Consider the following 17,592-nt stretch of genomic DNA (forward strand, 5'->3'; position numbering starts at 1 on the left):
AGCTAGTCTTATTCCCTTTGTTTGCAATCCTAAGAGCATATAGTACAGTTTAACACATAAAAAGTGTTACCTAGGACAAACACAAATGTGGTTATGGAACAAATAATAAATAAATAAATAAATATGATTCTTACAACTATTGTTTTTCCATCATAATAAAGAAATCATTTGAGAAATGCTGTGCATTTTATTATTTTATCTTCTCATCTTCTAGTTAAAGGAGGCCCTGGCTCACTGGGCAGCACATCAGTCTCAGAAATAAGTGTCAAGCACAGCTGCTGCTTAGTGGTTTAGTCTGTTGCCAATCACGTGATAACAATTTCAATAATGGCCACACATGTAAGTAGATAGTATCTCACAAGGCCCCAGAAAGGTCCTCTCATCCTCTTCTGTGCAACATGCCTTGGGAGAAGACACAGTTTAGCTAATCATGCACTAGAGTAGAGTAGACCCAGGAAGATACTGAGATGAGCAGTGACGGCACTAATTTCCAAGTTTGCACTCCCATCAGTCAGGGATGAGTGCTCCCCTTGCTCCACATCCTTGTCAGCATGCGCTGTCACATGGTTTATTGATCTTAGCCATGCTGATGGGTGTAAGATGATATCTCAAAGCAATTTTGTTTTGCATTTCCCTGATGACTAAGGATGTTGAACATTTCTTTAAGGGTTTCTCAGCCATTTGAGTTTTCTCTCTTGAGAATTCTCTGTTAAAATTTTTTTAATTGAGTTATTTGTTTTCATTATATCTAGTTTTTGGGGTGTTTATATATCTGAGTGCTTTTGTATACTTAATATATTTATATAGTTATAGAGGGATATTGGCTTTCTATTGGATATGTAGTTGGTTAAAAAAAAGAAAATTCCCATTCTGCAGGCTTCTGCTTTGTGCAAATGTCAGTTTCCTTTGCTGTGCAGAAGCTGCTTTTCAGTTTCATGAGATCTCATTTATTAATTGTTATTCTTAGTACCTGTGCAATTGGGTCCTATTCAGAAAATCTTTTCCTTGCCAATGAATTCAAGGCTAGTTCCTGCTTTCTTTTCTATCGGGTTCAATGTCTTCGGCTTTATGTTGAGGTCTTTGAGTTTTGTGCAGGGTATTCTTCTATTTGCATTCTTCTACATGTAGACACCCAGTTTGAGCAGCACCATTTGTTGAAAATGCTGTCTTTTTTCCAGTTTGCATTTATGGTTTCCTTATGAAAAATCCATAGGTTTGTGGATTTTATTCTGGGTCTTTAATCAATTCCACTGAACAATGTATTTATTTTTGTGAAAATACCACACCATACTATATCTCAGAAGTACAGCTTGAAATCAGGGATGGTAATACCTCCCACGGTTCTTTTATTATTCAGAAATTATTTAGCTGTCCTGTTTTTTTTGTGTGTGTGTTTTATATGATACAGAAAATTATCCTTTCAAGATATGAGAATTGTGTTGGAAATTTGATGGAGTTCGCTTCAAATACGTAGATTTCTCTTGGTAAAATGGCCATTTTTACTATGTAAATCATATTTATCCATGAACATAGGAGATCTTTTCACCTTCTGATATCTTCTTCAATTTATTTTGTCAAAGACTTCAAGTTTCTATCATACAAGTCTTATATTGCTTTGTTAGAACTAAGATACTTTATATTATTTGAGGATTTTGTGAAAGATGTTGCTTCTCTGATTTCTTCTCAGTCTGCTTGTCATTGGTGTATAGGAGGACCACTGAATTTTTTTTAGTTAATTTTGCATCCAGGTACTTGGCTGAAAGTGTTTATCAGGTGTAGGAGTTCCATGGTGAATTTTTTAGTGTTATTTATCTATACTAGCATCTTCAAATAAAGATATTTTGACTTCTTCCTTTCAAATTTGTATCTGCTTTATCACCCTCTGTTGTCTTACTGCTCTAGCTAAGGCTTCAAATACTATATTGAATAGGTGTGGAGTGGACAACCTTGCCTTGTTTCTGATTTTCATGGAATTGCTTTGAGTTTCTCTCCATTTAAGTTGATGTTGGCTATGGGTGTACTGTAAACTGCCTTTATGATGCCTAGGTATAACCTTAATCTCTCCAGGACTTTTATTATGACTAGGTTTTGGATTTTGTCAAAGTCCTTTTCTGTATCTAGTGAGATGATGATATGTTTTTTTGTCTTTCAGTTTGTTGATATGATAGATTATATTTATTGATTTTCATATACTGAATATCTTTATCTCTGGGATGAAGCCTACTAGATCATGGTAAATGATCTTTTGATGTGCTCTTGGATTTGGCTTGCAAGTATTTTATTAAGAATTTTTACATCTGTGTTCATAAGGGAAATTGGTCTGTAATTCTCTTTCTTAGTTGGGCTTTTATGTAGTTTGGGTTTCAGGGTAACTGTTATAAAATGGACAATGTTCCTTCTGATTCTATTTTGTGGAATAATTTGAGTAGTATTGGTGTTAACTTTTCTTTGAAATTGTGGTAGCATTCTGCACTAAAGCCATTTGGCCCTGGGCTTTGGGCGGTGTGGGAGGTGTTGGGAGATGTTTAATGACTGCTTCTACTTCATCAGATCTGTTTAAATTGTTTTTCTGATCTTTGTTTAACTTTGGTAAGTGGTATGTATTGAGAAAACTATCTATTTCTTTCAGATTTTCCAATTTGGTAGAGTATAGGTTTAGGTTTTTAAAGTATTTCCTTCCTGGGTTCCTTTATACCTGTTGTTATGCCTCCCTTTAATTTCAGATTTTGTTAATTTGGATATCTTACCTCTGCCTTTTAATTAATTTAAATAAGGCTTTGTTGATCTTATTGATTTTCTCAAAGAACCAACTATTTGTTTCGTTGATTCTTTGTATTATTCTCCTTGTTTCTATTTTATTGATTTCAGCCTCAGTTCGATTATTTTCTGTCTTCTACTCCTTTGGAGTTGGATTTCTTCTATTTTTTCCAGAGCTTTCAAGTGTTCTGCTAAGCCACTAGTATGAGATCTCTCCAGTTTCTTTATGTAGGCATTTAGTACTATGAACTTTCTGCTTAGAACTGCTTTAACTGGTTCCCACAAGTTTGAGTATGATGTGTATTCATTTTCAATCAATTATAAAAAGTCTTTAATTTCTTTCTTATTTCTATATTGACACATTTTCCATTCAGTAGAGAGTTGTTAATTCCCATGAGTTTGTAATCTTTCTGTTGTTTCTGGCATTGTTTATATCCAACTTTAGTCTAAAATGTTTAGATAGGCTGCAGGGAGCTATTTCAATTTTCTTGGATCTGTTGAGACTTGCTTTGTTTTAGAATATGTGGTCAATTTTGAAGTAAGTTCCGTGAGGTGCAGAGAAGGTGTGTTATTTTGTGTGTGGGTGAAATGTTCTATAAATATCTGTTAAGTCCATTTGATTTATAACATCTGTTAGTTCCAGCATTTCTCTGTTTAGTTTTTGTCTGGACGACCTGTCTATTGGTAAGAGTGGGATATTGATGTCTACCACTATTAGTGTGTCAGGGTCAATATGTGATTTAAGATATAGTAATGTTTCTTTTATAAACTAGGATGCCCTTGTGTTTGGGGAATAGATGTTAAGAACTGAAATGTTACCTTGGTGTATTTTTCTTTTGATGAATATGTAATGTTCTTTCCTATCTCTTTTGATAAGTTCTGGTTTGAAGTCTATTTTGTTAGATATTAAAATGGCTAAACAAGTTTGTTTCTTAGGTCCATTTGCTCGGAATACCTTTTTCCAACCCTTTAACCCAAGGTAATGTCTATCCTTGACGCTGAGGTGTATTTCTTGGATGCAGTAGGATAGGCCTTGTTTTTGAATATGTACTGTTAGTCTGTGTCTATTTATTGGGAAATTAAAACCATTGATATTGAGAATTGCCAATAAGCAGTCTTTGTTGCTTACTGCTATTTTGCTATTGTGGCGTTTTTGTGGTATTTTGGTGGTGGTGGTGATGATGGTGGTGGTGGTGATGATGGTGGTGGTGGTGGTGGTGGTGGTGGTGTGTGTGTGTGTGTGTGTATGTTTCCCCTCTTTTGATTTGCTGGCCTAGGATTATTTATTCCTTGTTCCCTTTTGAGTGAGTGTAGTGTATTTAGGTTGGAGCTTTCCTTCTACTGACATCTGTAGAGCTGGATTTATAGATAGATATTGCTTAAATTCAGTTTTATCATGAGATGTCTTTTTTTCCCATGTATTGTCATTAAAAGTTTTGCTTGGTGTATTGGTGTAGGCTAGTATTTGTGGTACCTTGGGGTATGTAGAATGTCTGTTCAGCTCCTCTCTAAGAAGGAGTCATGTGTTACTCTAATGGATCTTCCTGTATATGGTAATTGGTTTTTTTCTCTTGCAGCTTTTAATATTCTTTCTTTGTTCTATATGTTTAATATTTGATTTGTATGTGCTAAGGGGGAAATTACCTTGACAGACATCTTCTTTAGATTAGGAAAATGATTTTGTTGAAAATATTTATTTTGCCTTTGACCTGATTTTCTTCTCCTTTCTTTCCCCTATTTATATTATTCTTAATTTTGTCTTTTCATGGTGTTCCAGATTCCCTGGGTGTTTTGTGCTAGAATTTTTTTTAGGTTAAACACTTTCTTTGACTAAGGTGTTCATTTCTTCTATTGTGTCTTCAGTGTCTGAGACTCTCTCTTCCATCTCTTGTATTTTGTTGTTGTGACTTGCCTCTGAGGTTCATGTTTCAGTTCCTAAATTCTTTCATTTCTAGATTTCCCTCATTTGGGGTTTTTATATAATTCTATTTGCATTTTCCGGTCTTGAACTGTTTTATTCACTCCTTTCTATTATTTTTATTTTCATAGATTTCTTTAGGGGATTTATTCATCCCTGTTTAAGGACCTCTATCATATTCATTAGGGCCATTTTAAAGTCTTTGTGCTGTCCTTAAGCTATGTTGCAATACTTAGGGACCACTGTGGTAGGGCAGATGGCACTAGTGGAGACATATTGTCTTGGCTTGTGTTTTATGCTGGCATCTGAGTTTGGGATTGCAGTTCTGGGTACTGTTATCTGATCTTGTCTTTGTTGGGTAGGTGTTTTGTTCCTTGCTTTCTTTTGCCTTTTCTGGTTCTTAAGCTACTGTGGTGGCTGTTTGTTGCCTGATAAGGAATTCTTCTTTGATCTTAATTGGTGTGGCCACTGAGGGTTCCAGGCAAAATGTTTTTCTGAATACTGGGAGCTGATGCATAGGAATAGGGCTGGGTGGGAAGATGCTAGATGGTCCACAGGAGGGAAGACAGCAGGAGTTTTCACTAGAATTTTCTTAATCCCCTGGGAATAGGGGTAGAGAGTAAGGAGAGGCCACAGCAGGTGGTCTTCTACAGAACTGGGGATGAAATTGATGAATAGACTTGAAGGAATGGAAGGAGAGTTAAGATCTTCAGTTAGTCTACCTGTTTCCCTGGCTGGAATGGTCTTAGTGCTCCCAGGAAATTCCTTTTGGAGTTGGAGAGCTGGGGGCCTGGACAAAACAATGAATAAGAAGAGGAGGGGAGGATCTGTGTGGTTATCCAGAGATGGGGACAGAAGAGGAAGGAGTACTGCAGCAGGTAGTCTGCTGTAGACCTAGGGATGAGAGTGGGGGATTTGATTTGGAGGAGAGAAAATAGAGGTGAAATCTGAAATTAGCCTACCTGTTTCCCTTGCTGGACTTGAGGAATATCTTTAAGATTAAAAGACAGGAGGGGGAAGAACAAGGGAATCCGTGGCTGATATGTAAAATTAAATTAAATTATAAAATAAAATTTAAAAAAAAAGGAGGGGATGGCAGGATAGGGAAGAGTTGGAGGGAGGAGAGGGGGAAATGATGTAATATATTTTAGTTAAATTTTTAAAATTAAAATAATAACAATATATTAAAAAATAGATTAAAAGAATGTTTTGTGTCCTTTGTAGTTTGTTTTTAAGATTGCTTTTGATTCCCAAATGAAAACATACTTCTTATTTATTAGGAAAAAGAAAACATGAACAACTCTTCTTCAGGTGTTTAACATGTACTGAGAATTCGGTGTTCAAGATTAATGAGGGCAGAAGGGGCACACATAACCACATAACTACATTGAATGACCAAACAGAGTTCTTCAGGCCCACACTCACAAAAGAACAGTGTAGTAATGCCTAGTGATGAATAAAAAGTAGCAATTAGAATACAAATACAATCATGTTCCTTTTGTATTTAAATAATTTTTTTATTTTAGGATAGTTGTACATCTGCAGAAAAGAGGAAATAATTGGATAAGGATTTCTCACAACTCTAATTTCTTTCATTTTTAAGGTCTTATGTAACTACTGTCCTGTTGGGACTAAAGAAATGGCTTGGATGGAATCAAGAAACTTTAACAAAACTGAAAAAGTTGAAATGGCCTTCACTGACAATGCTTATTTTCCTAGAAACTTCCAGTCTAACTGTAGGATGTTACAAGCAAGTATTCCATACTTCCACAGAACCCTATGTCTCAAATTTATCTGCATCATCACACCCTTCTCAATTCAAAATATAAACAAAGCAGCTCATAAATTTACCTTACAGCTGGGCATGGTGACTAATGCTGAAATCCCAGAACTCCTAAGGTTGAAGGAGGAGGATTCTTGTAAGTTTGAGGTCAACTTGGGCTACATAGTGAGTGCCATGTCGGAACAATCCAGCACCTGGGCTACAGAATGATATTCCATCTCAATAAAAATACTACCACCACCAGTAACAGCAGCAACAAAAAAAAAATCATACAATTTAATTGCAAAAGGAAATTCTTTCAAAAAGAGAAATGTGTCATTTTTAAACTTTGCTTAATCTTTAGACTTTGTTATAAATTATATCCTTTGAGCAATGAAACTTGGAAAGCCACAGAACTCCAAATAGTTACTGAAGACGTATGGGAGTAGCTTTCCATCTTGAAAAGTCTATACCCATGATTTTGCTGCATACTGTCCTGTTGTATGCTCTCTCTCTCTCTCTCTCTCTCTCTCTCTCTCTCTCTCTCTCTCTCTCTCTGTGTGTGTGTGTGTGTGTGTCCCTCATTCTCTCTCCTCTGTGTGCTTCTCTTTCAATGTTCATGTTTAAATCTGAAGTGTGTACTATCCCTTCTGTTTATACACTTCCTGACTTTATTTTTGTCTAACATTTTTTTTCTGCCATGCAATCAAAGATTTGGCTTTACCTGAGTTGAGGCCCCCATGGTAAGGGTGTTACACCTCAAGGTACTTAGTGCAGTTTTAGGTTGCATCTCCTCATCTACATGCCAGTGCTGGTACAACCAAAAAGGTAAAATGCCTTTATTGTTGTCTTTGGTCAAGGATGGACACTGCCAACATGAATACCATTGATATTCTTGTCCTTGTCCATCATCATCAGTGTTGCTCAGACTTCTCTGCCTATTCTACATTCTTGGAACAAAGTCACAAGTGAAGCCCACATTTTAAGAGAGCAGCTGTGTTCCCCTTCCTTTATCAAGGAGCAGAGGAATCAATATAAATTAATTGAAATCCTTCTGTATGGAAGATTTATCTCCTATTCCATATTTATTCACTCTTTTTTTTTTTTGGTATCTGTATAAATTCGTGGACAGGTGTTTTGCAGTGTTGTAATTGTATTCAATGGATTCTCTTGTTAATGGGTATATAGCTAATGAGCACAACACAAAGATAAAAGGATGGAGATATTTATTACTTGCAGGAAGAGAAGGGGGCACTAGTTACATGGAAATTAGTACCCCTTTTACACAAGGAAAGCTGGGATATCTTATTGTGGAGTATATACATATTCACAAAGCAAAACATAGGTGACTATGAATATATCCCTCCTCCTCCTCCACCTCACCCTCTTCCTTTGAGACAGTGTTTCGCTATGTAGTCCCTGGCTGGCCTGGAACTTGCTTCATAAGATCAGGCTGGCTTCAAACTCACAGAGATCCCCCCTAGCTCTGGGATTAAAGGTGTGTGTCGCCATTCCTAGCATGATGGGTATGTTCTTGAGCATGCTGAGTTTAAATTATACATTTCTGAACATATTCTGTCAAGAACATAAAGCATATAGTCAAAAAGAAAAAAAAAACAAATGCAAATACATCCAGGCTGAGAACTTAGTATTATAATTACTAAAGTTTACTCAAGTCCTGGACTTTTAAAAAATTTCCATTCTTTTGTTGGTGAAGAAAATGTATACAAATTTCAGTATACAGGTACACAGAATAGGTAATAAACATCTATTGATCACAAGTCATAAAGAAATTTATTTGAAAACAATTCTTTGGTATACATACAATTTGACATTTATTAAATATAAAGCAAATTTGCATACTAGTGAGATACATTTTATATAATAATTGTATCTTGACTAAAGTGTCTTCACTGTTCACTTCACTTTGTTAGTATTTCCTTTTATAATCATCAGTTCTGAGAATGCTGTTGTACATAAATAAGTAGTACAAAATAGGAAAACTAAGTGTAAGTAAGGATGAAAATTATTAGAAATTCTGCCCTAATGCTAACTTAAAATTCAGTGAATGGTCATTTATGAATCACAAAATATTTCAAATAGTGTTTTTTTTAATACAACATTTTAACACAATGTAATCCAATGATATACTGATGATGCATGCTGAGGCATGGCAGAAGAAAAATACTGAGTTTTTGTTTTACATAATAAAGTTGTTCTGTTTCTATAAGAGCAGAAGGTTTTTTTCATGTACAGTAAAAACATTGCAATGCATTTCTTAAAGTAGTACAGAATCAGAGTCAAGATATTTTTTGATACCTGTCATGAGGGCATGCAAAAGACAAAATGCAAGTATGTGTTCAGAACCAAGGCTACAGTGAAGTGATGTAATGCGCCACAGGTGAGCAGCGTCAGAAATATTAGCCATTTGTGTGTTTGATTTTGAATTAGTTTTTGCCTGTTGTTTATACAGGTTTTAAGACCTTTCACTGATGCCAGTATTATTGCTACCCTACATTCAATTACATGACCCCTTGTTGAGTTATGACCTGCCACTTAAGAAAATGCTCCAGGTCACCTTGACAAGTGAGTCAGAGTGACACAGAAATCTTTGTTTGTTCATTGTAAGTTACTTCAAAGTGTCTTAGCTGGAAAGAAAAATAAAATAGAGAGGCAGAAAAAGCACTTTTAACAACATTAAAGCTATATAAACGGTCTCTTAAAGGGATAGCATATATCCCAAATATGCATAGGTGTTTGACCTTAAAAGTGCCCCGTTGCTCAGCATCTGAAAATTTGGGATCACACACACACACACACACACACACACACACACACACACACACACACACACATATTGAATACCAAAACCCAACACATATATATCTGGTTTTTGTATTTTTATATTTGAGCTAAGATCCTGCCATGTAGCCAGCAGGCCTTGACTTACAATTCTCCTGCTTCAGCCTCCCAAGTGCTAGAATTACATCATGAGCATCTGCTGTTCAGTTCTTGACTCATCCATCTTTCAAATTAGTTGTGGTTCCTTTTATTGGAGTATGTATTATAGCCAAGACCCAAATTTCTGTGTTATTACAAACCAGAGAGGTTATGGGGACTCTATTAAATATCCAAAGTTATCTAGTCTAAAAACTAACCATGGAATTTGCATTGAGTCTGTGTCTCTAACTTTACCAACATGTCACTCTGTTTCAACATTCGAGGACATATGACCTTCTTGGGCCTATGGATGAGAAAATGTGCCTTTTGTTCCTAGGCTGAAATATTTGTAGTATCCTGTAGTTTTGCACCATTGTATAAGTATTGGACTTTAAAGTTTTGCCATGGAGAAGACAACAGTAAAATCCAGTTACCTTACTAATGACAAAAAAAAGAAAAAAGAATGACCAATTCTTTAAGGATAAGGATTAGGTTTCAGCAAAAAACAAAAAAAAAAAACATTAGTCATATAATTTTATGCTCAGAAAAGGTTACCACATAACAATTTGTTTGGATAGCTGGCACTGGCTTATCATATCCAAGTTTTTCTGTTTGACATTTTAATTTTAGATATGAATTTAAAGCCACGTAGATCTAGAGCATGGGTACCTGGGTGTGTATTGATTAAGGCAGAAAATGACTCTTACAGTTAGGAATGTGTAAGATAATAAAGACTAATGTTCAATGTTCCTTTGGTGAGGAGACAGGCAGCACACATTCTTACTGTCTTTAAGAAATGAAAGGTTTGTTGATAAATTAGTCCATAAAATAGTATTGCAAACTTCACGTTCTCAGAAGTGTAATATGTGTGCTACCTTAATATGCAGACAACAGAGCCTTATTTTATAGGTGAGTAGCTTGAATATAAGTCAGTAGCTCATTCTAGTGTTATTCCTTTAGACTCATTCCTTCTTTCTTCCTATTTGGCACATTCATAATATATTTCATGCATCTAAAAAATATATACTAAATAGTGTGTTAGATAGTATTGTTAGGATTATTCTAGCTGCTAGAGGTCATATAAAAATGAGTAATCAGAGTTCTTGTTGGCAAACGGGTATCCTAAAGCATATTTTACTATTTATTATCAAGTTCCACAACCTCCAGAACAACGACATATACACAGTAAACATTGAGGAAATAGCCATTCTTAAAAAAATTAAGAGTTAACCAACATAACATTTGATTATTCCTACCTGTGCGTAACATCAGCTTTCCAGTAATGAAGACATACTTGATCTCTCACATATTTTTCTTTTAATAAAATTAATATTATATTTCAAACACAAATACTTAAAAACAGATTTTCCAACTGTTCTAATTTTACAGAATTTGATATAAAATTGAAGGTTATATAAATTGCTTTAGTTCCAAAATGTCAGTGTGTTTTTACCTTTCTATTATTCGAAGTTCTTATTTTAAGGTGAAAATTTTATGTCAAGTCATAACTAACACCATTGTGGAATGACCATGCAATTATCTTTCCTGTAGTGATCCATCAGCTACACCAAGTACCTGATGTCTGATATGGGCAAAGCCTCTCACTTAGCATTAGAATAATCACATTTCTACTTATATTTAAATACCTTATCAATATCCATCTCTAGGTGCTATGTACTGAATCACTATCTGAGGAAATACACTGAGAATATACCTAAGACACTTTAGTAGTGGGTCATTTTTATTGCTTTGTACTAAATAAAGGTAATTTCTGTTAAAAGCATTACCTTTAAGGAGCTTGTTAAAAGATTTTAAGTCCCTAGAATGCACACATTTCCTTCCCCTGATTTACATATGTTGGATACATTTATGCCTTTGTAGAATCCCTACCTCAAATGGATATGGATCATTGCTTCTATAATGTCCATAGCCTTCAGAAAGAATGCCTGAGTTTGGAATATGGCAGATGTTCATTAGGACAATGAAGAGACCTTTCTATCTGGTCAACATAAACCTTCAACCATATGCTTAGAAGAAAAAGTGTTGGTCCTCACATACTGGTTGGTACTTGTATAACTAACAATGAATCCAGCTGTAGTGTTCTTCTTAATCCTTTTTTCTCTGTCAGAACATGAAGAGAAAGAACCTTGAGATTGACCTCTCTGGGGGCCAAGCACATTTTAAAGGCAGAGGGATTTTAAGTGGAGTTCTAGCAGTTTTCTTCATTCTTGTCTTAAAATTTATAAAGTTCAAGTAAACTTCTTTGACTGTAGTATGATTTTTATGAAGTTGTAATGAGTCCCTATTTATATTAATTTTAAGAACTTCTTTGTAGGACAGATCCAAAATAAAGAATAAGATCCAGATTCATCAAATTGAAATGAACTTCTGAGAAAAGTTAAAGGTTATTGTGAAATGGAACTCAGCATCAGTCCCCCCACTTTCTAAATCCTGGTGAACGCCCAACACACAGAAGGTTAAGCCGTGGTCTTTGGTTTGGCATATTATCTTTCTCTGATCTGACATTTGGACTAACTTCACTGATCTGCAAAGATTCCATTTCCCTCTTTGAGGATTAGGTGAATTGCCTCCTGTCTACCAGGAGAGCATGCTATTAATACACCCCATGCATGCTTATTGAAGTGATGTGATCTGACAGCAGCTGCATCCATGGTTAATGTTTAGATACTGGTCATTTGTGGAACATGTGAGTGCTCCAATGTGGAGAGTTTTGAACATTACCCTTATTTTTATCTTCTTGGGATGAAACAGATCAAAATTTTATCTTCTCAGGGCATATGAAGCAAAGTGGGATGGGAAAATCATATTCTTTTTTCATCATTTTTTTATTTTTTGAAATTAATATATAATTACATAATTTCTCTTTTCCCTTTTCATTTCTCCATTCCCAAATATACCCTCTGTTGCTCCCCCCTAAATTTATGGCTTACTTTTCTTTGATTGTTACAGAGAGAGAGAGAGAGAGAGAGAGAGAGAGAGAGAGAGAGAGAGAGAGAAACTTGCTCAATCTGTTTAGTGTTACTTGTATGTATATGGATTCAGGACTGACTAATTGGTATTTGATAGCCAAATAAGGGGCTCATCCTGGGGAAGATTATTCTCTCATTCTCTGAATCAGTTGGTTGCGTATGGTTTTTCTTTAGGGTATTGGTCCCTAAAGATTCCCATCAATAAGATTCCTCCTTATTGTGTCAGCAAATCTACTGGTGTTGCCATTGTTTGGGTCTTGTTTAGGTAGCCACGTTGTTGCAGTATCATGGGTGAAGTTTCTCTGTCATTTTTGGAAACACAGTTTCACAGCAGATTTCCTAGTCCTCTAGCCCTAACAATCTTAGCAGTCCCTTTTCTGCAAAAATCCCTGAGTCTTAGGCTTAGGAGTTGTGTTGTAGATGTGCCCACTGGGGCTATGAGCCATAACCTTAAAGAAAGTGTGGTCTCTACGACTACATAAAATATTTAAGTAAGTATGAGGAGTAAATAGGTCATTCAGAGAGAATTTAGGGTTTAGCAATGTCTAACATCTATGGACCCACATAAGTGGGCCTTGTCCTTTTGGCTCTTTAAGTGTGGTGATATTTTGTGTATGCTCTAACAAATAGAGCTTGCCTGAAGATCAGAGAGCAAAACCAGCCACTAGTTAGTCATAGAGGCCAGGCAGTGGTTGGCACACACCTTTAATCCCAGCACTTGGGATCTCATGCCTTTGATCCCAGTACTTGGGAGGCACACACGCCTTTAATCCCAGCATTAGGGAGGTTGAGACAGGAAGTGATACGGCTGGACTGAGAAAGGAATATGAGGCGGGAGGAGAGAGGAGCTCAGTCTTTTCAGCTGAGGAGTTGGTGAGGTGAGAGGTGGCTGTGGCTTGTTCTTTTGTCTTTCTGATCTTTCAGCATTTACCCCGATATCTGGCTCTAGGTTTTTATTAAGACCAATTAGGATTTGTGCTGTATTGAAGTGTATCCTAGTCTCAACTTCTGATTAGGTCACAATCAAGCTTTAATTTGCACATCCCTGAAAGCAGATGTCAGCAAACTCTGTCCTGTGAAACAAATCTAGATTGCTGCTGATTGTGTAAAGTTTTATTAGAACATAGCCATGAGCAATTACTCAAACACTGCCTGTAGCTACTTTAGGGCTACAATGTAGATCTGCTTTGTTATGATAAAGACATCATAGCCAACACTGCCTAAATTATTTCCTGCTGGGTTTTGATGGGGACAAAATTAAAAAGAAGATTCTGCACAATAGCTTAAAGTTCACTCATAACACTAGATTTGCAAACTTGAAGGCATTTACTGACTCAAAAAGCCAATACTGATCCTCTACTTCACTTACGTTTCTTCATTGACTGAAACAGCATTTCAAACGCAAACCATTTTCTCATTTTCACTCTGAAAAGAGAACTCTGTGCTGCACGTCAGGGAAGAAAACAAATAACCCAGCAGGAAGGAAACTGCCAAACAGTTCATTTGACTCCATTACTTTTCTCCACATGAGTGGTCTCAAAAGTCTGGGTCTAGCATGGGCAGCAGCATCCCATGTTCTTTACACATCACAGTTAACCATGCAGCAAGGAGGCACCGAGTTCTTCAGTACACAAGTTCTCAGTTCAGAGCTCTCTCTCTCTCTCTCTCTCTCTCTCTCTCTCTCTCTCTCTCTCTCTCTCTCTCTCTCCCCTCCCTCTCTCCTTCCCTCCTCCTCTCTCCCTCCCTCTCCTCTCCTTTCTTCCCTCCTTCCCTCTCCTTCTCCCTCTTCTCTCTGCCACGCACATGCACAATGATAGCCTGCGTGTGGACCGCAGACTCTTCACTCATTTTTCAAGTCCCCTCAGGTACTGACCGCCAGCTGGCAAAAGTGACAGATGATGCTAACTTTCAACAGATGCCTTTCTGACCCCAAAGATAATGGAAATGACAAATAATAACTTTGTAATTACCTTAACTTCAAGCAAAGCAGAAGCTGAAAAATAACCAGATGAAAACTACAGGGAACATGTGGGACTGACTTCCCCATTAAGCATGTTTAAGTGTCCCCCGTGCTGCGGAGCTTAGGAGCTGTGCCAAGAGAGCAGGGAAGGCAGCCCAATATGCACCCAACCATAAATCTTCTTGGCCCCATGATAAACAAACAAGATTTCAGCATCTGCATGCACAGCTGACGAGGGCTGGAGAAATGAAGATTAAGTGGGAACTAAGGCACCATTGGTGCTGGAAGTTTTACAATGCCTTGGATTATGAAAGTCCTCTAATTAAAAAATACATGTTAGAGGTTCATATTTTATTCTCTTCTCTGTTTTTGGGGACTGGCCCATAAGAAGAAACACTAGGAAAGACAACCAATCAAGGTTATATGACAATTGAATCCAGGCTATTGGTAATGCTCTTGGTGTCAAGGATGATCTAAGAGTTGTTGCTTAGATGCAGAGTGTTATCACTAATCCTGACCAAAAACTGTGTGACCGTCTGGGCTCCATGTACCAAGGAGAATACAAGCATTTCTCAGCACAGTGAGCCCTCACTTGGAAGCCTTTGGAACGAACTCTTGGAATAACTTCAGAGATGAGATGTGACTTGGTGGTGGTTGTCCTTGTTTGAGGTGGTTGTTACTGTTGTTGGTTAGTTCAACTACAACTTCTGATTATGCCATTTACAACTGGACTCAGATCAGTCAATCTCTAGGTAGAAAAAATTGTTAATTTTACTGGTTGATTACTGAGTCATAGAATGTGTATAGATTTGATCAAATATTACCCTTAAGTATTTCTTAGAGGGTGTTTTTTTTTTAAAATTAGATTGACATTTAAATTAATAGTTAAAGTATACTGCCCTCTCTAACACCACTGCATCTGCACTTATGACCTGGCAGCCTGAATAGAACAAAACAGGTGATCGTTACCTCAGTAACAGAAATCTCTTTCCTAACGGTCTTCAAACTAGGATATCAGTTTTATTGCTCCCCTTGGATAAGAACAGAGACATAAAACCCCTTCCTCCATCAAATGCATGTTCTTTGTGCAAAAATCCCACTGTTGAGTCTTGTGGATCTCTACTCTGCTGACTCACCCAGCTAGTCACCATAACCATGTGAGCCAGTTCCCTGCAATACATTTCTCTACGTGGATGAGGCCCCCTATTGGTTACTTTGTGCTGGAGGACCATTATAAAATTACAAACCCTGTCCTGGTGTCTTACATCGAAGTGATAACAATTTGTGGGAAATCCTACTTACAATGGGATTATAAGTAATCCCATTGGATAGTGGGAAATCTCTCTGTAACCTCCCCTCATTGATGCTAATTAATGTCTTCATAATTGCATCCACACAAGTTTGGGAAGACCACTGCCATACTCATTTTTATCAGGGCATACACTGCTACTGATCTAACCAAAAATTTAGAGTTTTCCACCTCATGCTCACTATTTACTAACTGTCCCTGAGTCCATCTATATCCCACACAAAGTATGGTAACAGATTTTTCTAGACATAGAATAGGCAGACAACTTCCAGTCACAGCACTAACTCTACTTCTCAGAGCCCTTCAGGAGGGACAGATGATCATCTCAGGCTGGGTAAGGAGCATGCATGAAGCCAATCAAGACACAGACTGGAGAAGAGCAGGTTCACACTAGATTGTGCCGTTGTTCGACTCCATTCAAGGTGTGTAGCATATTGAGTGTGGGGCATATTAAGTCCTCATTTGAATGAATTTTCAATGTACCAGGTTGTAAACAGTATGAGGGTGTCCAGGGTGTTCCAGAAAAATGGGACAAAGTCACAATGGCAAGAGATGCTGCTTATCTGGAGATGGGATTCTGAGCCAGTTATGTGGAACTCAGGGCAGCAGAAAGCTAAAACAAAGGTTATTCTTTATAAAGAGAATTTCATGGGTCAATGGGCTGCCATCTGGCAAGCATGCTGACCCAGTGTTCCACTTCTGGTCATCCAGCAAGCAATAAATTATGTGCATTACACTGGATTTGCTCTGCATGTCCCACATCTCACATTTCATACTCTGTCTCCTTCATCAGCAGTAACACACAAAGCTGCTGACTTCAGCATGTATTATCTTGTTAACAAGGTTTTCCTTTCAGCTCGACCTCTTTGCAACTCAGTTCCTAATGCTGACTGCTGAAATGGCTTGATGTCCAGATGCACATCCAACATCTGATTCAGGAGGTTCTGAAGTCTGTGCCCACAGCATGAAAACACGCTGGCAGATGTGATGACAATTTATATGTAGCACAATGCCTTGGAAAGTGATACCTCTCATTTATGGAAAATGCCCTACATACCAAGTATTTCTGTAAGCTCTCTACATGTTATCTCACAGAACTCTTTAGATATATCATTATCTTACAGATAAATCACCAAGCCACTAAGAAATTATGACAATTGTTCAAAATTTTGCAGTTAAGATTGTAGCCAAGGTTTTTAAACATGACTCTACAATTCATGAGCTTCATTGCCCTGAAGACCTTTTAAATAAACAATAAAATACAGATATGAAAATATAGCACACTTCTACTGGTTACTTTTCTTCGAATTATGAATTTGAATAAATAACAATCACACAGGACTTGGTTTTATTTTGTTTTCTGTACAGAATTAGAGCATATTTCCAGTACCTTTACTCCCATAATCTCTATAAACAAACACAATTGAAAAAAAATTATATCTCTTCTTATATGTTAAAAGAAGATCTAGATTTTCTAATAAAAATGTTTAAATACTTGTATGCAAGTGTATCTTCAAAGTTTTTTTTAAATGAAACATTCTTCTACATCTTCCTTCAGTTAAAGGATCTCACACATAACCAAGAATAATCTGAAACTTAGGATGCTCTTTCCTCTGTCTCCTGGGAGCTTGGATCAGAGGTATTCCCTACTGTGTTATATATCTGGGGCCACTCGGAGATTCACCAGCCTGACAACTGATAATTTTTTAACAAGTAAGAGCCTTTATTAAATACTGGTCATGTCCATATCTGAAACTCATGCTCAGAATATGTCCCTGAATTTCGTTACTCAAGAGCTTATAAAGACAAAACTTACAAGACTATGAACCTCCTGCCTTTGTACAGTCGGAGACAGTCACACATTCTGATGTATTTCATGTCTATATACTTCCTACCTACATGTGGTCAAGCACACATCTTGTGCATTTGGAGCAACCAAGCTTGTTTACAGAAGTG

This window comes from Peromyscus californicus, unplaced genomic scaffold (genome assembly GCF_007827085.1).
Source record: "Peromyscus californicus insignis strain IS unplaced genomic scaffold, ASM782708v3 Scaffold_23__1_contigs__length_62951481, whole genome shotgun sequence".
NCBI lineage: Eukaryota > Metazoa > Chordata > Mammalia > Rodentia > Cricetidae > Peromyscus > Peromyscus californicus.